General features: G+C 36.9%; 1 protein-coding gene across 3 annotated transcripts in view; it reads left to right on the plus strand.

Annotated features, from left to right (window-relative positions):
• MPP7 (MAGUK p55 scaffold protein 7) overlaps window positions 1-16409 on the plus strand; it is a 161320-nt gene that overhangs the window by 10429 nt on the left and 134482 nt on the right. Inside the window, exon 2 of one of the 3 annotated variants that reach the window (XM_085318287.1) lies at window positions 6944-7018. The exons of the other annotated variants lie outside the window; for them this stretch is intronic. The gene's annotated coding sequence lies outside the window, so the exon portion shown is untranslated. The remainder of the gene's footprint in view (window positions 1-6943; window positions 7019-16409) is intronic. 3 annotated transcript variants of the gene reach the window in all.

Below are 16409 nucleotides of genomic sequence, written 5' to 3' on the forward strand. Positions count from 1 at the left end.
ATGAGAGATGTTTTTGTAATATTTAGCCTAAATTTGTTCATCATCATCTGGTAATAACCAGTTCCTTGCACTAAGATTATCCTTTCAAGTACCTTTAAGTCTTTGATAATTATCTCTATGTGTTTATAYACAGCCCTTGCTTTTCTTTATTCAACTTTACTTTCACAAAATTCTTGTGGTCTCCCTTCAGTTCTGTTGTTGAAACGTGGAGTAAAATGAAGGTATAGGTACTCTCTGGCTTTTGGGCTTTCATATAGCAGGTTTTTCCAGTTCCTTGGAAAGGGTGTGTCTTATTCTTTGTACTATTGCTGATAAAAGAAGGGAATAGCAGCTTCCTTGTTATTGCAGTGTACTAATAGACACATGAAAATTTTGTATTTTAAAATTTATTCTCTGAACATTGCCTTAGATTGGGAAAGAGAAGTTCAAACAGTAGGGAATCAGTGTATATACTCTAATTTATGAATGTGGACAATCCTGTGAGACTGTTTAATGCAGGCAGATGTTTGATTGCCTCAAGAGCATGAGTTTCACTTGGGATTTTTTTTTTGTTTGTTCCTCAGACTGTGTTCAGATCAGTATTCAGTGGCTGATCTGTGCCCAAATTCTTTGTGCATTTTAAATGAGTTACTGCAAAAATCTGTGATCAAAGATAAGTCAGACCAATTACATAAGAACTGAAAACTGGAATTATGTTTAAATATTTTTCTGACTAATATTTATTAGACACTTGTCACTTTTAAGGCTTTTGATAAATCTAAACATAGCACTTCAATTTATGTTCTTAAGATGTTAATGAAAGATGTAAAATGAGGATACATTTTGCAGGATTTAACTGCGTAAAAAATTGAAAAAGTTTCAGTAGGAAAACCTGATCTGCTGTCTTCCCATTTATAATCTTAAACTCTGATATGATGGAAAACATAAAACAAGCAATTAACACTGTTTAAAATGCTATGGAATGGTTTATGTCCCAGGTTTAACAAAAAACTTAAGGCTTATAATGTTCAACACTGCAGCTCATAAAGATTAGGCTCCTGGCTAAGAAAGTATGGAGTAAGGCACCTAAGGGCCATATGCGGTGAGATACAGATTTCTCGGTTGGGATTTGAAACCATTAAAGTGGAGTGCTGGTTCAATGAAGCTGGTCAGAAAGAAACAAGGGTATACTTTAAACATTTATGTAACCCTTATATYAATTGGGAAGTAAATTCTGAACTACTTTCTGCAGTTTTCTTTCAAAAAGATGTCTGTGATACCAACATTTATATACTAGATTAGCARTTAATTAGCTTATTTGTCCAAGAAGTGAGTGGCCTTGGTTCTATGTCCCCCTCAACCTGAGGGAGCTCAAACCTTCATTTTCCTGTCCTTGCAAGAGTACTGTCATCCAGTCTTTCATGCTTAGATAAGTGACCTAACCACTAGTCTGCTGATTCAGACCTTTTGCTGCCTTGGATCCATGAACACGCATTGCAGACTGCACTGTGGTCAACTTCAACAGGAGRGATGGAGCAGTCCTGTGCAAAGTACTCTACTGCCTGGCAATTTTGGTGTTCCCTGGGAATGTTATAGTCATTCCTTCTCTTTCTATTTCATTGCACTTGAAGGTTGAGTAGACTTGAACAACACCTGAGGATTTTAAATGTTACTTGATATAGAAAAACAAAAAGGAATTCATCAGATATTTTTATTAAAAAAAAAAAAAAAAGTTTTCTTTATGGCAGGCTGTAATGGGAGACCCAACTATGAAGCTACTTCCAAAGTTAAAGGAATGTGTTTCTTTTCTGTTCCTAAGTGGCGGCATAATACTTTTGTGAAAAATTCCTTCTCTCTGCAAATAAAGAAAGCAAGATTACAGAAGAGGAGAGACCTTAGAATAGGCTGACCTTGCTGGGATACTTACTGGTTGTTGAACTTCCAAACTTCCAAAGCACTGACTTCCAAAGATGAGTTTATTAGGCATGTTTTCACATATACATATTTCTATGTCACTGTCTGTGTGATAACCTTCAACGGTTGTGGTGCCATTTGGGAAGTTGTAAAAGAATGAAATTTAGTCAACTTTGGTTCTTAATGTCTTAAATCTTAACTTATCTTGAAAATGATAAAAATTGTGAACAATTTTATTCAGTAAAATCATGCAAATAATGTTGTTAACTATTGTTAACTGTGATCTGCTAAATCTTACAGACTTCTCAGTGTGAAACATTCTTTTTTTTTTGTAACATATAAATGACTTCTTTAGATATACTATTTCTGCATGCTGTGAAAGTACTGTGATGTGGGCAAAGTATACACTGGCTTTCTGTTACATGAAGTGTACACATAAAGGTGATTGAATCATCCTTTCTTATTGGAAAAGATGGTGAGTCATGTCTTAACTGGTTCGTATGGTTCAGGTGATAACAGAAGGATGTACATTGAAAGAGACAGAATACATGGGTTTGATATGTGCCAAAGTTATTAAAAATTTTGAAGCTCTGGGAGAGAGTGGCATCTGTTCAGTTAACCTGATTCTTAGAATCTGTGTATTTAGTATGCTACAACAGGATGTATTCATTTCTCCTGTTGATGGCAGTATATAAAGGAAATACAGCATGACGACGAAGAATATTTTGAGCACTAGTATGATTCTGCCCTTGTGAGGTTGGCTCTGAAGTTGAAGAAAAAGGTTGTGTGGAGGGCCATTGTGTGATTGGTTTTTGTACCATATATTGTCTGGAGTGTGAAGTAAGTGCACTCTATACATCTGATCTGCAAGACTTCTTACCTTAAAATGGTTTAGTTTTCATAGTTGGCACAGTTCACTACAAGGAGCACATGTTCAGTATCTTAGATACCTCAACACATAAGCTTCTGCCAATTTTCACTCATGTTTCCAAATGTAATATTATGCTTATGTCCTATCCTTTCTCTGGCACTGAACTCTAACAGCACCTGTTAATGTTAAGGGTGAGTGAAGTTACTGTAACGTTGAGGATAAAGAGGTTTTCGTGAAAGAAAATTGGATTTGAGGTTTAGTTTCCTGCCTATTCAAATATTTCGAGTGGAGGTGTTCTACTTAAGTTTTATTTAGAAATCAAAAAGCATTATTAAAATGTTAACTCTTGTCATTTTACTAAAATCTTCTTCCATGAGCTAATGTTTAATGATATTCAGTTCAAGCCCTCGTAAGCAATAACCTGAAACAAAGTGGGATGTCACCGTTTCACTGGGAGATGAGTGCTTTTTCTGGAAGCTTGTAATTCCTCTGTATGMTGGCTGATTCTCCTTTGCATTTAGTTCAGCATTTACAGTTTTGTGGCTTATTGATATTCTTCTTCAGTTTGACAGCTGAAGGAGAGCAGCCGTAAGTATGAATATTAGGTTAARGCTTACATTGCTTGGTCAATGATCAGTTGTTCCATTACTGTACAGAAAAAAAGTAAAGCAAAGACTTCTTGCTGCTTCAACTAGTGAACAGTACTGCTTTTGGGCAGTATTGAAATAACTAAAAGTAGTGAACATCTCTGTTCTGTAAATGTTATTGCTATGAGTAATGTAAGGTAGTTTGGTATGTATGCATAATTGTTTTTCTGTCCAACATCCTAGCTGTCCTTTTAGAATACAATTTCAAAGTGTTTTCTTTGAGATCTAAGAAAATGTGGAAGAAACTTCTGTCTTTGACAGCACAAGTACCCAGCTTGTCTCCATAGAAAAGTAGACTTACTTCAGTTTATGAATTACTTGTGACTGGTATGCTGTTCAAATGTCAGTCCTAATTTATAAGCTACAGAGGTATCTTTCCCAGTAAATCATTAACTGAAAGTAACACAGCACTAGAWTTTTTTTGGAAAATTGAAACGAGTCACTATAAACTACTATTCTAAGGCTGTTTTAGAGGGAAGGCTTCCTCTTTCTATTTTTTCAGTTATTCAGTCACTAGAGACATAGAAAATGACTATATTAGATTAGTTGATCTGTTGGGGTACCGAAGGGAGTAAGAAGGTAATGCATTCTAATCTAATCTAATCTGAGGGAAGGAAGTAGAAAGTCTTGCTTTCTATTAGCCTTTCCATTGAGTTAGCAAAAAGTCAAAAATGAATATGAATAATCTTCTTTTATTAAATCTTGTGCATAAATATCAGTTTGTTTTAGAAAATCTGGATGATTTATGCCCTATTTTCCYTTTTTACCACTAAAAAAGGACTTTTTTCCATAGATTTTGAATGCAGATTGTGAAATAGATTTGCTCAAGACCACTTTTGCTGCATTTCCATCCTGCTTAAAAGAAATTTTTCTTAGGTATAGTCACCAATTAAAACTGTGATTATGTCAATTACAAAAACATACAAGTAAATTTTCATTGCCTGCAATGTGTGAACATGAGTTGCAAAGTTTTAAAAGAATAGTATTATTGGTCAAATTTCAATGGAAAGTGCATTTTAAGAATATCTTCTGCTTAATCCTTTTAATCTCTTTTATGTAAGATATATTCTTAACTGTGTAGGAAATAATGAACTAGAAATGTCATCTGGGTTCTGAGGAGGCCCACTGAGTGTGGGAAAAAGATGTAAATTGTTTTCTATCATTTATATAGACTAAGTGATTTACTAGTTTTCAAATAAATTATTGGAAACTATTAATTTATAGTTGTTAAAAAGCATGTTACTTGTCTTTTGAATAACATAACTCATGCTGTAATTTTGCCACTGCTTCTGAAATTCCTCCTATATCCTTTCTTGATTGCTGTGAATGATGCTATTATTCCGTCTCTGACTTGAGCTGTAAACAGGAAGATATTTTTCAAATTCAGCATCATGTCAAGGCTATATTTAAGTCTTAGTCATTTCAAATCCCGTAATAGCTATAAGATATACTTCTTACACATCTGAATACTGAAAATATTTTGGATCCCGTAATCTCATTTGTGCATTGTAGGTAGCATTCATCTTTCTTCTTGTCATACATGGCACCTAGTCTTGTTTATTTCTGCAATATGATTCTACTGCAAAGATTTTCCTAGGCTGTTGCTTTGACCATGCCATTCTTCTCTCTTCTGCAGGATTCCTCTCTTCTCTTGAAATATAAACAGATACCTGACCTCCCTATGAAGTCCTTTCATTCTCTGCTCCTGTTCTACCTGTCATTAACTCACTATTGATGTGTTGTGGACCAGCTCCAATCAGTCCTTAATGCCTGCCTTTAAATCTTCACTTGAATATTTTCAAGCTTTCTCTCATGCTGCCCTGAGGCCAATGCTCCTGAAAAATAAGTAAAATGAGATAGTCCTTAAAACTTTTTTCTCTTTTTACATGTAAAAAACCTGATGAAAGCAAAGCAGCTGGTGTTTGGAGACCAGAAGGCAGGYGTGATCCTGATTAACAACAGCGTGCACAAATTGCATAGTGGAGTATTGAGAGATGATCTCTGCATCTTTACACTGCATTTGTTTTGTATGGCAAACCCAAATGCATCTTGCGTAGATAGATGGTTTTTCTATAAGCATATGAAGAACCTGTGGGTATTTTGAATTGCAAGTAATGATGCACAGTAATTTTTAGGGTAGGTACCTTAATTTGGCAGTTCCGGTTAAAACTGTCTTTCAAAGGTGGGCAGAACATCGTTTGTTCTGGAGTGCCTGTTTGTTCTGTGCCTGAAATTTGATCTTTATCACAAGTAAAACCCTGAAGGAGTGATGTTAAAACTGCTGACCAAATGCACAGGTTTTTTTTACAGTATGTCCATTAAGTATTCTATCCAAAGCATGCCCAGTCCAAATCTTTCATAATCTTTCACAGCCTGTACTGTTATAGTTACAGGTGCTAAGTGATTAAGAATCTGAATGTTTTCTTAGGCAGAAAATAATTAGCTGAGCAATACAAGTCCCAAATCTAAATTAAACTGCTGTTTTCAAATAGTCTAATTGGTCAAGTATGGAGATAATAAGTGAAGATACCATCTTACTAGAAGGAAAGGTTATATAAGGTCCAAGAAACATAACATGAACCTAAATGAGGAATTTTCCAATCTATTTTCTGTTATGTAAGTAAATGGCTGACTCTTAATTCTTTTTCATGTGCGTAAACTTACATCAATGTACAGAGGAATTGGTCACAAAATTAACATAGGTGAAAGTGTAGGATAGATGCAAGAAGTTGTATCTAGAGAAAGGTGAAAAGTTGCATTTCTGTGCCTCTATAAATATACTTGCAATGATGAGACATTCCAGTTTAATACAAAATATAAGTTCATGTAAGTGGAAATAAGTGCATATGTAGATTCTTTTKGGCATCATGATGTCAGTGTGTTAATAGAATTCAAAGCAAACAAGGCAAACTTAATTTGCCAAGTTCAGTGAATAGCTGTATTCAGTTTCCTATTAAGTAATTGCATATGGCATTCTTCACTTTAATGAGCACTCTTCAGAGTAATCCTCTGTCTTGTTTTTCTCTTTCCATGCGTTTCTTAGTACCTTCATCAATATTGTATTTATTTCTAGATCAATTAAGATATGTCTGTGACTTTTTGTAATGACTAGCTTAAGGTGGTGTTGAATTTAGAGGACTTTATTATGTGATGGAGAGCTATGTTTTTGTGTATGTGCTTTTTAACATGCTTTTTCCTTAAAGGGAAAAGTTTTCTGGCAGAAACATCTTACAGAATGTATCAAATGGTAACTGTACTGCTTCAGGTTACTTAGAAAGATATTAGGTTGGTGAAAACTTTGTTTCCAAATAACAATTTGCATGATATGAAATGAATAAAAAGTACTTTAGAAAGATGGCTTGTCATAATAAATGGTCTTGGATGTTGCAATCTAGAGCGTTCACAAGCTGTAGGTGAAGCTTTAACATTGTTTGCTGTATTAGACAGGAGATGTGCCAGGGAAAACACAACTTCTATGCCTGTGTTTAAACATTATATCAAAATATTATTTTATTATATGTTTATTTCACAGCTGATGACTGATTGTGACAACTTGAATGTTATTATTCACATGACGGAGCTGTGCTTATAGTGATTACTTTCATATGTAAGTTGGAGTTATTGCTCTTGGCATCATTATATCATTTCTCATCTTGCTGTAAATGGTTTTGTTTCACTTTTGTCTGGGATAAGCATAGGAGAATTTTGTGTATATGCATGTGTGTTTAGCTTTCCAAACACTGATTTCATTTAACTTATGTTAACATCAAAGCATGTTTTTGAATTGCAGTATGAATAAAAGGGTGGAGAAGGTAAACCTGACCTCCTTTTGCTGTTTCTGTGACAAGAAATAGCTTTGTTCTAAAAACTAATGAAGAATTAGGGACCAGGAGGAGTAACTGCATGAGGTTATGGATTCTTTTCTTTTCCCAATCAAGAATGACAAATGAGATGCAGCATCTTGTAATCAAAACTGGAGCATGTGTCCCTGTTCTCCCACTCAGTGCAAGTAACATGATGTGATGTGTGTTGAATTTTGCGACCCAGTTTTTTTAGGGGCAGAGTCGGGCCCTGACTCCTACTTACTTGCTAGAATGTTGGGAAATTCTCAGGCTTCTATGTAGAGAGAAAGGCACAGGGAAAAATCCACAGGCAGTTTCTAATATCTGGCGCAAAATAGTATTCTCCACTCCRTTTTTGTGAATGCTGGAACATTACTTCTTTTCTGAGACTGACTGAACTCTCCTGGGGTATTTAGCCACTGTAAATGAAATGGGAATTCCTCTACTTCCTTTTTTCCTTCATCCATCCATCTCTCAAATAGGATGCAGTAGGTTTAGAAGAGAAACATAATAGGGAACATTAGAGAGATGGAATGACTTCCTTGCTTTTTTTTTTTGTTAAAAAAACAGGTTTAAAGGTTATTCACACTAAAAAAAAAAAAAAAAAAAAACTAAATAAACTGATTCTTGCTTGGAAAAGAGATCTTTGTCTCAAAGGGGTCCAGCACCTAGGAAAGAATAACTCCATGCACCAGTACAAGCTGGGGGCTGACCTTCTGGAAAGCAGCTCTGCAGAGAAGGACCTGGGAGTGCTGGTGGATGACAAGTTGACCATGAGCCAGCAATGTRCCCTTGTGGCCAGGAAGGCCAATGGTATCCTGGGGTGCATTAGGAAGACTGTTGCCAGCAGGTTGAGGGAGCCCCTCAGCCCTGGTGAAGCCTCACCTCGAGTCCTGTGTCTAGTTCTGGGCTCCCCAGTACAAGAGAGACATGGAGCTACTGGAGAGARTCCAGCAAAGGGCTACGAAGATGATCAGAGGGCTGGAGCACCTGCCCCTATGAGGAACGGCTGCGAGAGCTGGGCCTGTTCAGCCTGGGGAAGAGAGGACTGAGGGGGGATCTTATCAATATGTATAAGTATCTGATGGGAGGGTGTCAAGGGGACAGGGACAAACCCTTTTCAGTTGCCCCGTGTGACAGGACAAGAKGCAATGGGCAGAAATTGAACCACAGGAAGTTCTGCCTGACTGTGAGGGGGAATTTCTTCCCTGTGAGAGTGACGGAGCACTGGCACAGGTTGCCCAGAGAGGYKGTGGAGYCTCCTTCTCTGGAGATCTTCAAGGCCCGCCTGGATGCAACCCTGTCTAACATGCTCTAGGTGACCCTGCTTGAGCAGGGGGGCTGGACTAGATGGTTGCCAGAGGTCCCTTCCAACCTTACCGATTCTATGATTCTGTGCTGCAGTGGTTGTTGCTGGAAGTTATGGTACAATGGAGAGCAAATAGATTTTCCTTGCTTTATTGTTAGTGAGTCTTAAGCATTTTATACTGTCATTAGGCATCCTACTTCTGAAGACAGGATTCTAGAATAGCTGTACCTTTAGTCTGACTAAGTATTAAAGGTCTATAGGTTTTTTTAATTATTTTTATGCATCTGTGTGAAGTAGGCTGGAGAGCAGGGAAGTAGTGTGAGGCCTTTACTAGCAATAGAAGAATGTGGGTTAGTGGTCTGGGTCACCAAACAGTTTTTAGAGTGCCAATATCTTTATTTTATGTTGAGGACACAAAGCTAGCTTTCAGGTTGTGAGCATGTGATTCACTGGCAGATCAGAAAACAGGAAAAAAGAGAAACGGAATAGTGATAGCATTAAAAGTACATTCTGGGTTGATAGAAACAGGTGGCCTAAAATAAGTTCTAAATGTCTTGAAATTTACATTAAATTAGAAGTCAAATACCTTCCCAGGTATTCTTTTCCATAAAGAAGAAAACTTTTCTTCTGCTAATCTATAAAGTCATCACAAGAAAGTCTTGTAAGAGCAGCTGAGATTGGGAATATTTTTGCAGCTGAGTATAGTTTAACATGAAACAGTCTTAACTCTGGGTGCTAATTTTTCCTAATGAAACCTAGGAGGTGGCACTATAAATGCAAGGTAGTTAAGAGGTTTTGGTTCACCTTCCTCTTTTTCACATCCCGGGTCATGGATTTGAACTGGTAAGTTCTGAGGAAACCTGTTGTTGCACTAGTCATGTTTCAGATGTGGTGGTGGCTAATGAGCACTGCCTAACGGACAGCGTGGGCACTTAACATTCAATACAATAGTATTTAGAATATTTCTTGTTATAAGTAGATCTCATTTTTTCAGGACAATTATACCACCACTGATTTGTGACAAATGAACTTGTTGTAAATGACAGCTGAGTGTTTTCATGCAATCAGACACAACTGTGCAGATGAAAACATGTAGGAAGTGAGGAGGAGTTTGGTGCAGTAAATGGATAAGGTGTACCTTCAGAGATYTAAGCAGCCTAACATATTGTCATGCTTCTATAGACTGTTAAAAGATTTTTATATAAWTACTCAAATTGCATCAACTACATAAAGACTGGGACAGCTGTTTCTAGGATACTAAAGAAAATTATAGTCTCCAAAATACTGGAATGTTCCTATGTATTAAAGACAAACGAAGCCAAGGAGTTCTTTTAATGCCTGACATAATAGAGGGAARGAAAAAGCGAGAGTACAGAGAGACCTTTAAAATAATGAGAAATTGGATCTATTTTATACCAGTGATTGTTCAGAGTAAAAAGAGTATCTGTTTTTGAGGATACTTTAGACTGTTCTACAACTAAGCATGATGTTGAGCCCAGTTTTTTTGGAGTAGCCTATCCTCAGTGCAACATTGAAGCCTATCCTTTTTGCAGCTGGATCGTGAGTGTCCTGTTTCTGCAGAGGGATTGGCTTAGTGGGGAGATAGCTGATTCAGAATAATTCAGCCATGAATAGAGGATTCAGTTCTGCTTGCATTCTGCTGTGTCTTCAAATTGAAAAAAAAATGCAGTGGAGTAKATGAATATAGTTCAAGGAAGCAAAAAGGCTTATAGTGATTCTGTTTGTGTTAGGTTTCTTTGTGGAGATTGGCATTTTTTTTTTCTTGGGCAAAATATCAAGAAATTTTTATGTTTTTAACTATGATTTTAGAGAACGTAGCCATTTGCTGTATCCTAAAAAGAGAAAGAAAAAACAGGGATCATGGGGAAAAAAAGCAATACGCAATTATTTTAGGAATTTTTTGTGAGTGGATTTATAAAGTACTCTACCCCATGTTTATACAGGTGGTCTGATCCCATCTTTGGGTGACTTGATCTCTCTACTTATGCAACTGGGACTACTGCTTAGTTTTCCATTGTTCACTTTGAAAACATTTCCACAAGGTGGATAATTTTCCCCTTCTCAGAGAAGCTGACCTTTTTTTTTTTTAAAAAAAAAAAAAAACTCACTTAAGTGAATGAGCGGGAACCAAAGTGTTTTCATGTGTGTCTCTAAAGCCATGAGTGAACAAATATCTTTCCTTTTTACAGAATCCAGAGTTCTGCTGTCAGCTATCTATATTTGGAAACCTTGCTGTGTGATCTTTCTGGATTTTCCTCAAAGTTATTCAATTTGTGTTACAATTTCAGTTTTGTAACAGTTGAAATTAACAGTGCAACAATTTCAGGAGACAGAATTCTAGGTTGAATGGGTGGAAACTCAAACCAAATTATGGCTATATCTCTCCAGTAAACTCTGATAATACTCATTATATTAACTCTGATAATATTATAATGATCATATATAGTCAACTATTTGATGTTTAGATCATGTGAACTTGCTGAGCACCTTGAGCCATTTTGGTCATCAGAAGGTGTATGGTAGGATATTCCAAAAGCACTTAAACCAAGACACTTGGTTGTTTTACTTCTTTAAAGTTTCTGCTGTGAATTTACATCCTGTGATCTGAAATGGATTACAGAAGGATTGTTCAAGGAAGATTCAACTTCTTGGTATTAGTCTTAAATAATGCATAACTTGTAACAAGATTCCTTTTTTGAATGAAATAGCTTTTGAAATAATAGCATAGAGCTCTGAAATACATGCAGATTCTTACTATTTTCTTGCATAGTGTTTCCTTCGATGTGTAAATCCAGTGTTGCTCCCTCAGGCCATCATTAACTTGTTTGTGTATTTGGATTAACTAACTTGGCTTCCTCCCAGTGCCCTACTACAGATTAACAGGACAGCAAGTTTCACCTTGCTTTTTTGGTCCTTTCGTAACTTTACACATGACTTTCTTTTTACTGGTTGTTCATGACTTCTTTTTCTGATAAGGTCTTTTAAAGGAGACATGCAATTTTTTGAAAGTTGGGAAAACACTGTGTACTAACAAATAAGATGGCACATTTATAGCATATAAACAAACCTGGATACAGTTCTTCATCTGTCTCTTCCCATGCCTCTGGTGTTAAACTGATTAGTGTAGTCTCTGTTCTTCTTTTTGGCTGTTGAGTTGAATAGTCCTACAGAAAATTAGAAATAAAGAGAAGACACCATTTTTTTTCCTGTAAGTTTCAATTTGCAAAGATTCACCTTTTCAGTACAAGGAGAGAAGTGCAGACTGAGAAATGTGTTCTAAACAAGGTCTGGAATATCTGTGTGTAGTTAAGCAGCAGCCCAGGGAAAGTTTGTCTTTTTGTGTTTCAGATTGAGCCGTATTTCCATTCTTTCTGCTAAGCTCGTTTCGTGTTCATGGCCTGCCAAGTATCAATGAGCTTAGAAGGTCTTAAGGATATACAGCAGAGCCGGTAATGCCAGTTTTCCTGCTGTCAAAGTGTAGTGCCCCCTTGCCATTGCAAGGTAGTGGGTGATGGCAAATAGCTGCTGTCCTTGCTTATTGTTAGCTCAGATGACAAGGATCCATGCAATGTGTCAAAAAGCACCGGTTCAGCTAATGAACCCTGTAGGTGTTAATGGTGGGTTGTGATAAAGTATGCATTTTTTCTATGAACTGTAGAAAAATCTATTTCTTCACAAATAAATTAAAAAATACCATTAAAATACCCATAAAATTGGGCAGTTTTAAGATTTGCACTTCGTTTACTTCTTTTTGTATAAATACCTTGATGGTCTTAAATGACACAATATGCTATTTCAGTAGATGCCTCAATTACAGTTATTATCTGAGGTGGAAGACTTGCAACAGATTGCAACAGATTATTGCAAGAAAGGAGAGGTTAGCGGCATTGTTGAGGCAGTGAATTGCTGAAACGGAGAACTGAACTGTGTTCTGGCCTCTGCAGCACAGTCGTTCTAGGTGACTTTAATTAGAGTTTCTAGGTAATTTAAATGAGATTTTGGATGGGATATTGCTAAATGGACATATTTAAGTTTGAGGTCTTCATCTGAGACTTTGGAAGCTGACTTGCAAAAGTACTGTGTGTGTGCAGCAGGCATTTCAGTCTGCAGTAGCTGTACTTTTGCATATACAAGACTCCATTTAAAGTGCCCTTAAATATTGGAGCATCTCAGAAGTACAGATTAATTGGTACTCCTGATTTAGAATCACCTGTGTCTTCACTTTGAATTTGGGAATTAAGGGCAGTTGAATGTTCTCTTGCATGAACATTTTGAAAATGTATGAAAAGTATTAAACAATAATAGAGAGAACTTACACAGATCAAATTGTTTTCTAATAAGTAATCTGACAGCTATTTATGTAAGAATCTTGAAATGTGTTTTCAAGTAAGTTCTAATTTTATTTGCACCAGCACATCTTGGATTTTTCTGAGGAGATTCATTCTCACTAGTTTAAAGCACTTTTTTACTAAAAGGACTATRCAGTGTACTTATCTGTGTACAGGAGAATGAAAATAAGTATTCCTGTATTAGAATTCCCAATCTGTTACACAGATTTAAGACTCATTGTTGAAGTGAACTCTTTAAGCAATTTGAAATGAAGGAAATATTCTCTGCAAATACAAAAAAGCTGTTAATAAGCTAGTGTGACACTCCAGAAAATTCTGTGCACATGGGAACTTACTCTTACTTCATTCTAATGTTGAACTTTGAAATTCAGGCAATTATATTGGACAAATTATTATAATGGATTCTTAGTAGTAGTCAGTTTGGGCCATGGCTAGGTACTTGTAATTACTGGCATAACTTGCAATGCCTTTATTTTTAGAAAGTTTTTTAAAATAAGAGTTAACTTTTAAAATGTTTCATTATCTTGCGCTAAATTGAGCGAATGCTGCAGAAACACAGCAAGGGGGAAAAGATCATCTTGCCTTCAGAGCGTAGTTTGGATGTTGCGCAGCAAGGAAGGCTTGGGTGCCTATAGCAGACAGCAAGGACAGAGCAAGCTATTCCGTGAGCATGGTTTGCTTTGTAGAGAGTGAGAGGGGGTATATTTGGGGGAATGACAAGAGAGGGAGAATGGTTGCTTGTGGCTGTTAAATGTGGGCTTGGATGTAGGGTAACTTCAATATTAACATCTTCTAACTGGTATGCTTCATTTTGTCACTTTAATCTTATGTAGTTGCTGTTATTTAAAGTAGAGACTTAATAGTGTATTTATTAAATGTTTGCCTAGCATTCATAATGATAGGTATAATGCTAAACCTATAACTAGCTGTTTTAACACCAAATCTTTAAGAAATAGTTCACTACTCTATTGCTTAGATTGTAAATATGATGATCAGAATGAGACGGAGAATCATTTGTAGAGATAAATGCTACAAACTTCTCCTAAGCTGAGGAGACATTGCTTGAGCTGGTTTCCTGGGCTGGTTTTGACATCTATTTTAAAGTTGATAAAATCATCACAGTATCTTGGAATGTATGTCTTTGTTACTTGTGAACTTTGCAGATGACCCAAAGTTGGGCAATGCTACTTAAAAGAAAGATGGCAAATTTGAATTTGAAAGTATTTTTGCTGAAAGTATTTTTACTGAAATCTCCAACTGAGAGGAGATAGAGGACAGAAGATATTTGAGGTTAGTTGATAAAAGAAAACTGATGAATGGGCAGTATATCACAACAGTGGAAAAGTGACTGTCGCTTGTGATCTGTTGAGCAAGGTATCAACAGAAATAAAGTGCTGTCGTATAAAGCTTTGGTGGAATCTTGAATGCAGACGCTTTGGGTAATTAATGCTCAAGAGAAATTGTTGTGACTACAACAGGCAAGTAAGACTACAGGAAAAATTTAGACATGATTAGAAAATTACTGTGATGGGAGGCCAAGACGTTGACTTATTTAGCTCAGCAAATCAAAGACTGAAAGGTGATAAAAATATTGTGCATAAATAAGCTTGAATGGGGCATATATCAGAATTGAGTGAAGAACTGTGTGAACTACAGAATAATGCTGATTAAGAGCCATTTACTGCGTTAGGATGGGAAATGGAAACCTTAGTAACTATTCATGGGGCACAGTTCTGAAGCAGCCTTCCAAAGTAATGCTGGGGGCAGAGCACTGAGGTTGTTTCAAGGTGTACTTGCTGGATTTATAGGAGAAGTCGTGTTCTACTTACTAGCTAGATTTCATGATGAGACTGTTGGATACTGCAGGTGACCTTAGTAAAATTTGCAAAGAAATTTGATTGTAAATTGCATGATCATAGTTGTTTCACGTTCCTCATGTTTTCAGGACTTCTTATAGCTCTCAGCGAGGGCCAAGGCATTTTTTTCCCATTGCCTTCATACTCTTCTATTTCCCCCTTGCACTTGTTCAGACTTGATTCTCAGATTGGCTCAAACCCACAGGCAAGAGTGGGTTTATTTTGGATCGAAAGAGAAGACAAAATAAATAAAGTACGCGTAGGAGGTAGTCAGAGAGAGAAATTAACCAAGCCTTGTGGCATTTAGCTGGTGACCAAGTGATGTCAAAATCCATTTATCTGTTCAGGGCAGTGTTGAGCAGAAGTGTTAGGTGTAGCCTATGGGATCTTGTACCCTCACTGCGAAGGTGCAAAGCCCTATGTTTGTAACCTTGTCCTTAGAGCTGACGGCTGTCCCTCAGCCGGATGACCACAGCAGATCCTGCTGCTTGACGTGCTGAGCTGCGTCCCAATAAAGCAGGTGCTTCTTATAGACAGGTTTTCCTCTTCTTGGTTCAGTGAAGACTGAAGGCACTTTGAAGAAGTGGCTGGTTGCCTGTCACATGACGGCAGCGTTCTGCCACTGTGGGGCACTGGAGGCTGGCTGGGCTGCTCCCYGCTCGGCTTCTGAACCAGGCTGACTCGCTGCTGCTGTCCAGTTTTAAACTCCTRGGGTCTCAAAACAGCAAAGAGAAAGGGAAGAACAGTGGCCAGCTCAAACTCAACCAATCTCTGTCTTCCTCCAGGCTGTTTTGGTGCTTTTAATGGTTATGAAGAGTGTCTAGTGTTCTCGAGTATCTAGTTGTTGCGTTTTATTCGTTTACAGAGGGTTAAATTTATAACTAGATCTGCAATTGTGAAGAAAGGTACTCTCATGTCAAACTGCCATTTTTTGAGTATTTGCTATTTGCTCTTTTTTCTCTCTTTATTAGTTGCCCCTTGTGCAATGGAGGTGTATTCTTCAAATATCAGTGTATTTTCATATTGACAACTATTGTGCAAGCACTCATGAGATTGCTAATGTCTTTGATCTTGCTCTTATCCTTTGATATATTGCAGTGCTTATGGCTTTTAGTCTTGTGCTAAGGGTGATAATATCACAAGGGTGAATAGTGGTGGGCATGGAGTTAAGTGTTCTGTTGTTACCATTTCCAGTGATGGGGACAGGAGGGATTACAGGCTACGCCATGTCCAGTGTGGTTATTCTATTTTTCCCTAGCACAGCAGTGCAAAAGAGTTTTTTTGAAAAACACCAGCCAATATTGTGAATATTGCATTGCTTGCAAAGATAGAAGTCCTAGTTCTGGACAGATAGTTGCATGTAGTCAGAAGAGGAGAAAGAGATTAGCGACTCTTGTTCATCCTCTCTTGTGCTAATGTGTATGATATATATTAAACACAATGGCACTCTCTGTTTAAAATACACTCTTTGATTATTTACATGTTTTTACCTACATGTTTAATGTGCTTTTAACTTTTGTTTTTTTCTATGTTTATCATTTATCTGTTCATTTTGTGTACACTCTCTGCTTGTCTTGGTTTAGGTGTGAAATAGTATTTTTAAAAAGTTATTACTCAGTAA

Source organism: Rhea americana, unplaced genomic scaffold (assembly GCF_003343005.1).
Source record: "Rhea americana isolate MKP2758 unplaced genomic scaffold, rheAme1 scaffold_53, whole genome shotgun sequence".
Classification (NCBI taxonomy): Eukaryota; Metazoa; Chordata; class Aves; order Rheiformes; family Rheidae; genus Rhea; species Rhea americana.